This window comes from Lonchura striata, chromosome 14 (genome assembly GCF_050655825.1).
Source record: "Lonchura striata isolate lonStrDom1 chromosome 14, ASM5065582v1, whole genome shotgun sequence".
NCBI classification, from domain to species: Eukaryota; Metazoa; Chordata; class Aves; order Passeriformes; family Estrildidae; genus Lonchura; species Lonchura striata.
Window position 1 is genome coordinate 10,907,509 of NC_140716.1, and position 13,534 is coordinate 10,921,042.

Consider the following 13,534-nt stretch of genomic DNA (forward strand, 5'->3'; position numbering starts at 1 on the left):
GCAGATTTTAAAGTGCTGCATGAAAATGGAGCAGTGCATTTTGTAGCTGGAAAAAACAGCTGGATTTCAATGTTTTGGAGGCTTTTTCCTTTGTTAGGCAAAGAACAGGGCTCCTGCCTGCATGGCTGGTCTGGAAATTGCTTATTGGATGGAAATCTGTGCTGTGCCTTTGAGTGGAGGTCAGCCCCATAACAGCCCCTGCTGCTGGCAGTCATGGCTTTGGTCCCTTTCCCCAGTGCTGTGCTGGAGCTCAGCTCCTTCAAGGAAGCTGAAGTTTCTTCAGGGAATCTCAGCTCCTGCAGGGAAGCTTCAGGAGCTGAAGCTCCTCCAGGGCTCTTGCCCTGTCTGCCCAGTGGCCTCTTGTCTCACTGCAAGTTCAATCCTAGGGTAGAAGAGGAAAAACCCCTATGGTTGCCTCTAAAGGAATCCAGCTGTTAGTTCAATGCCTATTAAATTGAATAAAAGCCACTTAGATACTCATCCTCAAGAGCCAGTCTGATGTTTTATATAAATCTTAATTTGTTTACCACAGTTGCTTTAAAAACAAAATCCCCACCACATCAGAACAGACACAGCCCCTGCTAATTCGACCTTAAAATACATTGAGATAACTTTGGACAGATGTGCTAATATTTTATTATGCCAGTTTTTGACCAACATATTTTTATGTGTGTAGGCCTGATAAACTGCAGTTTTTAGGCTTTTGGATAACTAAACAGTGGCAATAGGAGTTGGAAAGGCTGGCACGCAGTAAGCTTTTTTCACGAGCAAGAGGCAATAAACTCCTGGGACCTGAAAAAACCAGTTCTTCCTTCAGTTTGACAGATTGATATCTGTACTAAACTGATATGTTAATTGAGTCTGGCAGCCTCCATTTAATTGTGACTCATTGCAAGTGATCGAGTTAGTCAGCTCCTCAGTTGCATTTCTGTTTTGTCATGAGAATAAAAGAAAATAGGTAGCATGCATAGTTTTACTTTCTTTTTGTTCCTAAAAAGCTCTGCAGTTTTAAATATTAAAAGAATTGTGAGGTTCTTGGAGGTTTTTTGTTGTTTTGGGGTTTTTCCTTTCTTTTTTTTTAGTCTGTTTCACACATTTTTGACCATGATAATTTTAGGCTCTACCTGTGAAATTCCGTCTCACAATTTATTAGCTGTTATCACAACCATTCCAGATTTAAATGTACATGGGAAACAATTAAACAGAACTAAACTTATTTGACACAGTTATGCTGTAACAATAATGCCAGTAAATTTCAGCACTGGTTAGTAAAAGAGCAGTGCTTGTGACAATGAGCAGCCCCAACATCTGGGTTCAGATTCACCCCACTGTGGCTCACATGTGGCCTTGGTTGGGTTAGAAAAAAAAACAAGTGCTACACCTTCCTTCAACAGCCACCACTGTAGATCAACCTCGTCAGATATATCCATCCTCTAAACCTTCTTAGTCTGAGGAATGGTGCTAGAAAATAAGGAAATTATGAAGGGGATTCCTTGCCTTACCTGCCTGTAGAAAGTAATTGCTTGTTTTTATCTCCTGATTGGTATTATGTTTGTTATTAAGAAAACTTAAGCTAGTCTGAAGTCTTATTTTGCTAGGAGTCAACACTTTGTTTAATTGTATCAGTATCAAAAAGGCTTTTAGTCGAAAGTAACCAAGCTGAGAAAAGAGGGGGTGGAAGAGAGGAGAGGGACAAGTGAATAATGATGCCTGCAAGGTCTTTGCAGAAACAGAATAATTCTAAATCCATTTAGTTACTACCAATTACTTGCAAACCTAAAGAACTGTTCTCTCTCACACCAATTTGTCACTGTAGTATGGTTTATAAATGTTAATGACTTGGTTAAATACTCCAAAATATTTAACATTTAGAAGATTCTCTCTGACTTTTGTAAACTGGACTCCTAATGCACCTGTAAAATTCTGACCACGGAGTAGAAACTCTTCTAATAACTATGTAATAATATTCAATTATTTCTAAGAAAGAGAGTAGAATATATTTTTTTTAATTTTGCAAAGGATTGGGGGAGAAATTGGTGTTAGATATGAGTTCACAGAAATCTGCACTAGTGTGCTATACTCTTGAAAGGAAGGGCCTGCTACAGCCTCTGCTGTAATGGTCAGGGATTGAGTCCCAGAGCTTCTGATGGTGAACTGAATATTTGGAATTGCTGTTTTGTGTGTGTTTTCATATATTATATTAACATACTATAAAAATGCATAAATAAATAATAATTCAGGATTCAGATAAAAATAACTCGCTATCAGAATAGCTTAAAAAATTACAGTATAAATTGGTATTGATGTGCAATGCTGGTTAGTTAAAAGTCTGCTACTCCCACATAAATATGGGGGGGAAAGTGAATTATCTTCAGCTACATAATAGCTCATCTCAGAAATATAGGCTAGTAGGACCTGAGTCTCTATTTGAGATTAAAAGTTTAATGCCTACATTTTGACATCATATGGAGAGGCTAAAGGTTCCTTTTTCTCTGGGATAAGACATTGCAATCACTAGGCTTTTATATTCAAAGCTGTGTGTAACTTATGTGCTTACAATGATTAATGTTGTATTTATTTCTATTGTGCTAATTCATAATGCTTCTTGCATTTGCTTTTGTGGGACAAACCTCCATCCATCAGTGGTGTGCTATCTTGCCAGTTTTCCCACTACTTTTATTTAGCTAATTCAACCATTGCATTACTTAAAAGGATATAATTAATCATTATGTTAGTAATCTTGGGTTTTATTGAGACCACAGTTAATTAAGTTTACAAATTGACATGGCAAAATTTGATCCAGACAAATTATGTCGGAAGAGGATTTGTATCAATAAAAATCTCTGGAGTGATGAATTGCTGGCTTTTCCAGCTGGTGACAAAGACCTGTGCTGGGCTGGGGAGAGCTCCTGGGCGCAGCCACGCAGCGGTGCTGAGCACACCTCTGCAGGGCAGAGCCTGGGGAGGTCAGGAACTCTTCAAAAACATCTCTAGAGAGAAGAGGCTGATCTTGCAAGGCCTTCAACACCCACCTCCTGCCTGAGTCAAGGGCTTCTCTGAGTCCAGCAGGCACTGCTGGGCTAATGGGAATGAGAAGGAGCTTTCCCTGCGTTTCCAGGGGCACTGGCGGGGATGGGGACCTCCACCTGTCAGAGCTGTGGGTGCTGCGGGTGAGGATGGGGAGCACAGCTGGGGCTCTGCTTGGTGAGGGAGCTGGCAGGGGGAACAGGGACGGGCAGGATATTTATCCGTGGAAGCTCAGGGAGGCTGTGCCTGCCTCTTGTGGAAGGCAGCTCCTTCCCCAGCAGCTGCAGGACGGGCTCAGTGCCCCAGGAGCTGCCCACGGGTGAAGTCTGCCTGCAGAGCCCCGAGCTGCACCCCAACAGCCCCTGTGCAGAAGGGCTGGTGGGGCAGAGCCCCCCCAGGTCCCCAGACCTGCTCCCGTGGCTGTGGAGGTGCTTCTTTGGGGCCCAGGGGGCTGGGGAGTGGCTTCATGTCTGGCCTGGGGCTGTTCCCCACTGTTTGTCCCCATGAGCATCAATGGCAGGGCTGGAGGGACCTGGGCAGGAGCCCTGGAGGGGTCTCCTCCTGATGGGATCCATCTGGGAAAAATGGGAGCAAGGTCCCCTTTTCCAGCTGGGTGCCAGCTGCTGAGGAGAGATTGGAACTTGGGAGGCCACAGGAAATCACAGAATCAGTGGGGTTGGAAAAGACCTCTGAGATCACTGAGTCCCACCTGAGATCAAACAGCAGAGTCTCAACCAGACCATGGCACTGAGTGCCACATCCATCCTTCCATAAACACCTCCAGGGATGGTGACTCCATCACCTCCCTGGGCAACCCACTGCAGTGTCCAACCACCCTCTCTGTGAAGAAGGTCTTCCTAATGTCCAACCTAAACCTCCCTCAGCTCAAGACTGACCTCTTGTCCTGTGGCTGGGTGCCTGGGAGAAGAGGTTGAGCCCCAGAGTGAGACAGGGAGGGATGGGACTGAAAGGATGTGGTGAGAGGGACAGGGGAAACCTCAGGAATAACAAACCACGTTGTGTGTGCCTGCACAAACATGAGAAGAACCCTTGGAGCCACAGAGACCAGGCTGGCCAGCTCGGGTGGCTGGAATGCTGCTGTGGAAAAGCAGGCAGGGAAGGGGAGGAGCAGGAGCTGGGAAGGAGCAGGCTGGATGTGCTATAGCTGAGGAGTTCTCTTTGAGAGACTGTGGGGCAGGGCTGGGGCAGAGGCCTTTGGGGTTGGGGATTATTCTTCTGGTCCCCAAACAGTTCAGTCCTGGTGTTTCCAGAGTCACTGGTGATTTTGTGTGTGAGTGATTGGGAATATATTATTTCAGTTAGAAACACATTAAAAATGCTGGACATTATTTATGTGTAAAAGTCATAATTTACTGGATCTCTTATTTTTTTTTTTTTCTAATACAATCAATGCTGAATATATTTGGAAGTGTTTTTCCTGCACTATCTGCAGGCTGTGCCAATTAGATACAACAACTCATTTAAAGTCTATTGTCCTTTGCAGAGGCTGAATGAAGCACTGCAGGGGTTTTGTGTATTTACTGTGATACTGTTTGTTTCATTCCCATTGTTATCCTGAAGCATTTATTCATATTCCTTCTCCACCCTGCTGCCTGCTGTTGTGGAGCTCAGCAGATGGCTCTGACCACTCCTTGAAGGCTCTCGGGTGCTGAGGTGGCTTTAATTCCCACTGCTGCTCCCGTGGCTGCAGAATGCAGGGATGTGGCACAGATCAATGTCTGCGCCTTCAGCCCACTGCAAAATGGTCTTGGATGCCACTGGACCTGTAAGGGCAGGGTGTCTGGTGTGCTCTGAGGCAGAAATGTATTTTTTGGGCACATTTGAACATTTGAGTACAGAATGGCTGAAGGAAGGCCTGGGTAGTTTGCTGAATGACAGCACAGTGGTTCTGAAGCAATGGATGAGGTGGCTCCTTTGGAAAGGCAGACAAGTGGGTGAATGAAGAAATTCAGGCAATGCCCACCGAAATGTTGTGCTGTTTTGCTGATCTTTAGCAGTACTTTAGAAAGGGTGGGAGAATAAGAAAATGCCAGTGTTTTATGCTTTAAAGAATCTTAAAAGATTATTATATTGATTTTCCTTTTATTGATAAATTTTATGTATTTTGGTCTCCATCCTTAATTAAATGTTGAAAAAACTTGCTGGGAAGTAACTTACTGTTTTTTTTCTGTGTCAAGTGCTCTTTGAATCAGGGTGATCTAAAATAAATTTGCTTTGTGTTTTATTGTTTTCTAACTGTCCAGCAAACTAGAATATTGCTGATTCACCCAGCTTTTCTTTTCAACTCTGTGCCAGAAATATCTATAAATGTAAGTACTTTTAAAAAATCCTTAAATATTAGATATTTTTTGCAGTTACTATAAAAATGGTTTTGAGACAGAATTCTGAATTTAGATATATTGTTATCTTTTGCTAGTTTTGAAAACAATAATAGCTAAAAATAAGCTTCCTATTTTAATATTAGTTATTGTGATATTTCAGTACAGAAGAGGCCTCTGTGGTTATATTTTTCAGAGTAATGTGCCATTACTGGAAGTAAATTATTCATATGAAAAGGATGATTGATCAAACACAAGCAGTAGCTTGTGAGGGCTAGAACAAGGTCAAACTTATTTTACAGGTGTACAGAAACTCATAAAATCAGTAAATTGGACATGCTGACAAATATATGAATCCATTAATATAATTGTTTTCATTGTTATATTTTATAGCCCGTTTTTCTCCTCTGACTTTCTCACAGACTGCAATGTACATTTATTCATCCTGGCCTGTAAGCATTTTACAAAATCCTTTTTAATGGCAATTTTAAACCCCTGTCCTCAGTTAGATATACACTCCTACATCCCAGAAGAATGATGCAAACTCCTTGCAGTCTCTTGACATGTCAAGTAAAGATTACACTGGTTCAGTGATCTCTCTCCCAAGTACAAGCAGTCTGCCCTCAGAGGTGGGTAATTCACAAAGAAATTTAGAACCAACAGAATAATCATCATGAGTAGTTTATCTAGTGAGTTTCCTGATCAGTTGTGATACAAATAACTGATGTATGGATTTCAGCATTGCATGCATTACCATACATAAACAGTGATTATATCTTGTTGGAGACTCTGGACTCCAACTGTTTAATAAGGTACAATTTAGGACAGGTCAGACAGAAGCTTTGTTAAATATGAGAGATCAGGGGGACAGCATCTCTCTCCTGGTGCCCTGTTCTCTCTGCCAAGGGATTGCAGACCCAGTCTATAAAGTGGGATGGAGAAAGAGGCAGGGAAACCCACCAAGTTCAAAGTCAGCAAAGCCAGGTGTCCCTCCCTGGGGAGGGCAGAATGCTGAAGTATCTCCTTGACTACCACTGTTGTGGGAATCAAGCAAATGCAGTAAATAATGTGGACAATAAACCCAGTAAATGTTACAGCAAATATTATGGACAATAAATAATATGGGCAATATAGAGGGGTGGCTCTTGGTGGAGCCTAGACTGGTATTAGCTTAGCAAGGAGTTGGAAATAATCAGACCATTAGGTTTTAGGTGAAGAGAATCTTCTTTTAGTAAAGACAACTTCTTATTGATGACAGTCATCAATATTAGTAGTTTTACCACCACAGTCTGAATCTCAATCAAACATACAGCAGGGAAAAAACCCAACAAAACAATTAAGTGCTGTAAAAAGTGAATTGAAATAATATCATCCAACTTCCCTGACCACTCACACAGGCAGCACTTCTTGAATAATTATAGTAAGAATTTAATTATCTACACTAAAAACAAGAGCAAAGAATAGCAAATATAAGAAATATGTTTGTATCTGATTCCTCCTGAGTTCATCCTTAAAACCAGAGGCTTGTCCAGGGTATCATTTACTCCTTATTTCTGCTTATTGCTGTGACCTCTGCAACACATGGTTTTTTATCAGTTGCTTGCAATTGCAAATCAATAACATTTTTCAGGAATGTAGAAATTCTGGGATTTCTTCCTCCTGTCTGAACTCAGAAAAATAGGAGAAGAGTATTTTGAGAGAAAAGGTCAGATCAGCTGTGGGCTGTGTACAGAAGCTGTCTGGAAGCAACCAAGAAGTGATTTATTTAGTTTTATTGCAGTAAAGTTCTATGAATTTTTCAGGCTCCTCATATTAAACCAAGGGGATTTTGTCTTCTCTATTTAGATTTTTATTCCTTGATTGCAGCCTGTTATGTTACTGCACTACAGAATGGGACTTGAAATCTTCCTGCTGATTGATTTGCTTCAAATCTTGAAAAAAAATTTACTTCAGGTTTCAAACCATTGACTTGTCTCTAGTCAGCTGCATCTACAGTTTAGATTTTACCATGACTTTTAAAAAAAAATTGATTGCTGTAACAACTGTGTTGAAATCCATTTACTGCCCATTGCCTGAGACATGGGTGAGAATATTAGTTGTTTTGTGAATATTTTTATTGACCTCCCATTACTATAGTCACATAATAGGTCAGTAAATTAATATTTTAATTGTGCATTATAAGCTCTGTACTTCTCATCTCATTATTTTGCTCATTTTTAGATCTTATCATCAGTGTACAGAGTCCTGATACAGTTTCTTATGCTAACTGTCAAATAATATGATTAAAAATTAAGGGAATTTGTAAAACAAATGAATTCATAACATGATTATTGAGCTAAATGAAGGGTAACAAATTACGAATATTTGCAAAACTGAATTATATTTTCTGTCATGCATTTATAAAAAAAATAGGAATGATTATGACTTAAAATTTCAGCTAATTCAGTGTTCACTATTCTAGTGAAGTCTCACGGATATGATTATTTTATGGCAATCTCCAGTACTGGATGTTGGAGAAAGAATTCACATTAAAAAAATGAAAGTGCAATAACTATTGCACTGGCAATTGTGCTATTATAAGATCTAAATTATCTGTAAAAATGAATATACCATGCTAAAATGGCTTTATCTGAGCAGCACCAATCTTCACAGTACCAAGTTTAAAACACTGTTTTGCCCCTGTTTTACTTGGGATAGCAGTTGAATATTCTGAACACCTCTGTGAGAGAAGCAATGACATGAAAATGATTTTGTTTTTCTGACTGATATCTCCTCACAAATGCAGAAGCAGCTGGGGCAGGATTGGTTCCTTGGAGTTTGTGAATAAGGCTCTGCATGTTCAATATTTCATGATTTGAGACCCAGCTAAAATATACTTCATCACATAATTTCACTGCTCACATTTTTTAGGTATTTAAATAGAACCGAACAGGATGTTTTAGAAGAACATGCTTCATCTAGAAATGCCAATTTGTCAAAACCGGAATTGTGTGGGAAAGGGCTGATTCGATCTATTTTTTTTCAATTTTTGTGTAGAAAAAGCTTTAAGAAACAGATTTCAACTGCTGAGAGCACCTCATTTCAACATTTTCAACATGCAAGTGGCAGTTTTCTTGGCTTGAAGAAATATTTAAACTATAATTAAATGGTATGAGAATAAAAAATGCAAAGAATTTTAAGAGAATGAAATAATTCTAGTGAAGTAAATCAGAATTAAAGCACTTAAGACTTTAATTAGACTTTATGGCTCTGTATACCATTGTGTTCAGTATCTGTGCTTAGATGCAGTTCATATTTCTTAATTTTGCATGATGTAGCCTTAGCCTGATGCTGCTTCCATTTGTGCTAAAGAAAAACTGCTCTGGGGTGAGGTGAGCTGGACTCTTGAGCAGCCAGTCCTGGCTTCTCTGGCAATTTGTCCCATCCAGAAGTTGGGTACTGACTCTAGAGCTGCACTGCCATGAGCTGCCAATAACATGTGATATAAATATAATACAGAATAGATATAAATATAAAATATAGAATAAATAATATAACAATCCCCAAAATTAAACTCCTGCTTAAATGGCTGTCTCACTGTGAAAGTTGGAATGCATTACAATATCATTCTGTGTGACCTTTTGGTGATGTTTGAGAATGTTTGCATTACCATATAGAAAATGCAAAATTTTGTGCATTATTAATTATGAGAAGAGTTGGTGTTAAGAAACCCCACTTCCCATCCCTTAAAATCACAACACAAGGGTTAAACTCAACAGGTTTCAGTAGAAATAACCCTGAAATCAGTAAGTTGTTAGAATTACTTTGATTTTCAATTGGCAGAGAGAATATTGTGCACATTAAAAAGCCCCCCAAGCCCCAACTTAGCTTTTGTATTTGGTGCTGTTATATTATTATATATCCTTCTTTTTTTGTGTGTGTGTTTTATTGGCAAAAATTAGATCAAACTAATGAAAAGTCACTGCTTTTGTTAAATTATACAGTGTTTAAAGACTTGAAAACATTAATTAAATATTATTGGTATAATTTGGTTAAAAAAGAGCTCAGGGAATACAGCATTTTATTTTTTCATGCTGTGATTGACTGGAATGATTTTCTTTTTGGCCAGCTGAGTATTGTTAGAATTGATGTTATCATGTAAAACACTGCTCTGCTAGACTTTAAAGGTTCCTCTGTGGACCTGGAGAGAAAAGGGCTGTGGAAGGTTATTTGTATGCCATGATCAACGCTCTCCTTGTTCCAGAGCAATTGTAAGAAGGAAAGGGTTGTTTGGGACAATCAGTGGCCTCACTGTCATTAACTGAATTACAAGATCTTATTATAATGTAAACCTCACAATACTGAGTCACTGGTTTTAGAACCTTGGGCTAAGTGCAGATGTAGTGCATGGTAGAAAATAATCGTGTATCAATGCCCACATAATGATGAGCTGTACACAAAGAGATTTTGAAATCTTGGTAATTCTGTGAATATATCAATCCTGAGCTGCTTAGTAGTAAAATGTGAATACTGTCTTAGTAATTATTATGTGAACTTGAACACAAGTTTCATTCTGTTTCTTTCTGAATCATTCATACAGACATAGATTCATGTGTGGAATGCAACATATTTTTCTGGTTCTCATCACCTCACAGAACAGAAGTAGAGAAGAGGGGTGGTGTATCTGGAGTGAAAGAGATGTAGTGGCTCTCATGTGTGGTACAATAAAGAGATTCTTAACAGAGTTCTGAATAGATCTTTGAAAGATCTATTATCTGTGTAAATTAGAGCAGCCTCTAAAACCAGGAGTGGTGAATTGAACTGAGAACAAGGTGTAAAGCAAAAAAAAGTATTTCTCCATTTAATGCAAAATAAAAATCACAGAACCACTTAGTGTAAAATGCTGTGAAGGCAAATACACATGGATTCATAGTGGATTAGAGAAATCCATGTTTAAGTGTATCAGGGCTGTTGAATTGGAGGTTTAGAAGAAACTTCTGGGTTGCAGTACCTAAGTCAATCCAAACCAGAAAGCCTGTCCTCTGCTTGTGGGAGGGCAGAAACCATTTGCATTATGGAGAAAGCTCTTCAGATGATATTAGTTATGGTATTAGTTGTAGCATTCGTACCTCTGTGTGCACAGAATGCACAATGTCAGCAGCTTCTGGTGTGCAGTGTGTGCAGGAAGAGCTCTGCCTTCAGATGGGCACAGCTGGGGCACACACACGTACCGAGTTCCTTTGCTCACCACGAATTTCTGGGAATTATTTTCCAGGTGTTACAGGTTGTCCTGTACATGTCAGTTATTGTCACCATAAAACTATGAGGTCTCTTCCTGCTTGTATTAAGTGGAAGATTTTTTTTCCTCTCATTTGTGCTGTCATCTGTTAGAACTTGGCTTTGAAGCCTATTTGCTGTGGAGGACAGGATCATACAGCTTAACTCCTCACTTGGATGGGAATGCAGTTCAGAAATAACATCTGTGCAGCTGCTGGGGCACTCACAGCACTGCCAGGCTGTGAATTCCCTGTGATTACAACTACAGGAGGATTGCATGTCCTCTGCTGGGTTCTTGCGCTCAAATTTGAGATTGGAGATCCTGGATCCCCCCTGTAATAAAGATCCTTTCTTATTTGAGTTTGATTGGAGCCTTTCAGGGATTAGGTGTATTGCAAGGGTGGAGCATGCCCACGGGGGAAAGAGAGCTGTGTGTGGGTAATCTCTGAGAGGCAAAGCACTGCTGGGCAGGGGCAGAGAGCTGCAGGGTGGGGTCACAGGGATGCCAGGCTTTGGATGGGGAGCTGATTATAAATGTTAACCAGGGAGCAGAGTGATTACACTGCCCCAGAGTAAGCTGAAAAGCATCTACTTAGCTCTAAATACAGGCTGTAGTTTCAGAATTTGGTGCTTTCCAGGGTGTCATGTGCTTGGTTTTATGCAGCTGAAATTAATGTCATGAAAACTTGCAAGCTTAGAAAGTCCTTCATATATGTGTAATATAACAAAATGCAGGAAGATGCACTTGGAACTTTACAGATTTGTCTTCATTAAAAAAGAAAAAAAACCACAAGGGATAGTTTTTAAAGATGTTTAGGATGTTTCCTCTGGAGATTTTATGGAAAATGCACCAGGACAGAAACATAAATGGAGACAAAAAGCTGGATTTTTTTTAAATAAAATTCACCTTTGTAAATCAGAGATGGGAACAAAATTAACCTTTGTAAATTAGAGGTGGGGAGCCTTGACATTAGAGAAATTAAAACCATTTTTACTTGAAGGGCTTTTAGCAAGGAAAGGATCTTTCTATGGCCAGGCCTAGAAAAGTCTTTAATGCTTGCAGCCCCTTAGGTCCAGGCTCTGTCTGTGAACCCTGAGCCCAAGGAACAAGGCGTGGGGTCTCTCTGTACCAAAACTGCAGGTGATGGACCAGAAAGGCTCTGCCCTCCTTCCTCCATCCTGAGAAGATGAAGATGGGTGAAGAATTTGGGAGGGAGCACAGAATGACCCCAAGTCACCAGCTCACACTGCTCAGCCTGTGCTGCAATCACAGCAGCACCACAGGCACAGCCAGGGCTCTGCAAACTCTTACCTAGGCTTGATAGAGTCAGACTCAGTCTGCAGTCTGATCACAAATAAAAAGAAAGTGCATGTTGGAAAAACAAGCTCTTAATCTGGTCTTGAATAGCAATTATGATGCATTTAGCATAAAATAATAGTTATGGGAAAAATAGGTTTTGTTTTCCATTTGCAGCAATGTGGTTCCCTGTGAGATTTAATTAATGGCTCTCATTTATTCTCTTATTTCTCCCTATTCTGTGAGTGCTGAGTATAAAAGAACACATTTAATTTGGCTTCTAGGCAGCAAACGAGTTCATTTAATGTTGATATAGAAGCATCTCTGGATTTTAGAGGGAAAAGAGAGGAAGGGCCATGGAGGGGAAATGTGATTAGTACCATTGATATTGTAGCTTGAATGGCTTTAGCAATCAGGGGGAATTTTACTGAAAATCAAGTTTATATTACTGCACAACAATTCAGAGAATGGGGAATTATCTCCCATAGCACATTAGATAAATGGAGCCTGGAAGTTATAACCCACTTAATCTGGATGCAACATTTTGTCTTCTGGGAGATGTAGGATATGTCAGAGACACATACACCTATGCTTTCTTTTATCTTTTTTCAATTAAGAAAATAAAATTTCCTCTGGATAATGTTATCTTGGGGAATATATTTCAAGTTAAGCAGATTCTCCTATTGGATAAAACAGGCTATGTTACACATTTAAATGTGATATGGAAAGGGTCAGAGTGGCCAATCTGCAAAGTTCCTCGCACAGATGTAGAAACCAGGGAATGGGGAGGGTTTTGATTGATGGTTTGATCAAGTCAGCTAGAGGGGAAAACATTTGTGATAGCAAATGAGAATTAAAAGAATAATAAAGCCATGGAAGCATGTGTTAGGGGTAAAAATTTCTCATGATCCTTTCCAAGGGCATCAGTAGGCAAGAGAGAATGCTGAGCAGGACATGGTACCTAAGAGCAGCAAAATTTGTTTCCTGACTGTACATAATGTGAAATTTGAATACTGCTCGTTTTTATCTAATATCACCTGCTCTTGATGTAGATCAGCCAGGATGGAAGCACAGGTATCTCTGCTTCTGATGACATGGCTAATTTGTTAAAAAGATTTGGAATGGGAAATAGGGATTTATATTTTGTCCGCTGTAGTTGTGTCATTCATCAACTAGTTTTTTGCCTTTGGCAATGGACATATTGTTCTCTGGCACGAGTACTCGTCTAGTTCATTTGGACTTTTAGTTTAATGGGGAATTTTTTCATATTTATTACCACTTAAAGACATGGGACTTGGGTAATTTATGCATGCCATAGGCTTGGGCTGTTTATCTCTTCCCCTCCCTGTTCCCTTTTAAAACATCTTCTTTATGATGTTTTCTGATGGAGTTCTAAAACCCAACAGTATTGGCAGGAGTGGCTGGCAGAGCTGAGTAGCCAAGGGCCTTTTGGCCTTTGTGCAGATCTCCCTGCCCTGCAATGCTGTGCAATTTTCACCACTCATTCTTCTCACCAAATGTCCTCCCTGGGCTCTCCCAGCCCTGGGAAATGCACAGCAGCAGCACATTTGCTCACCAGATGTCCTTCTACCTGCTCTTAGGAATAGCTTATATT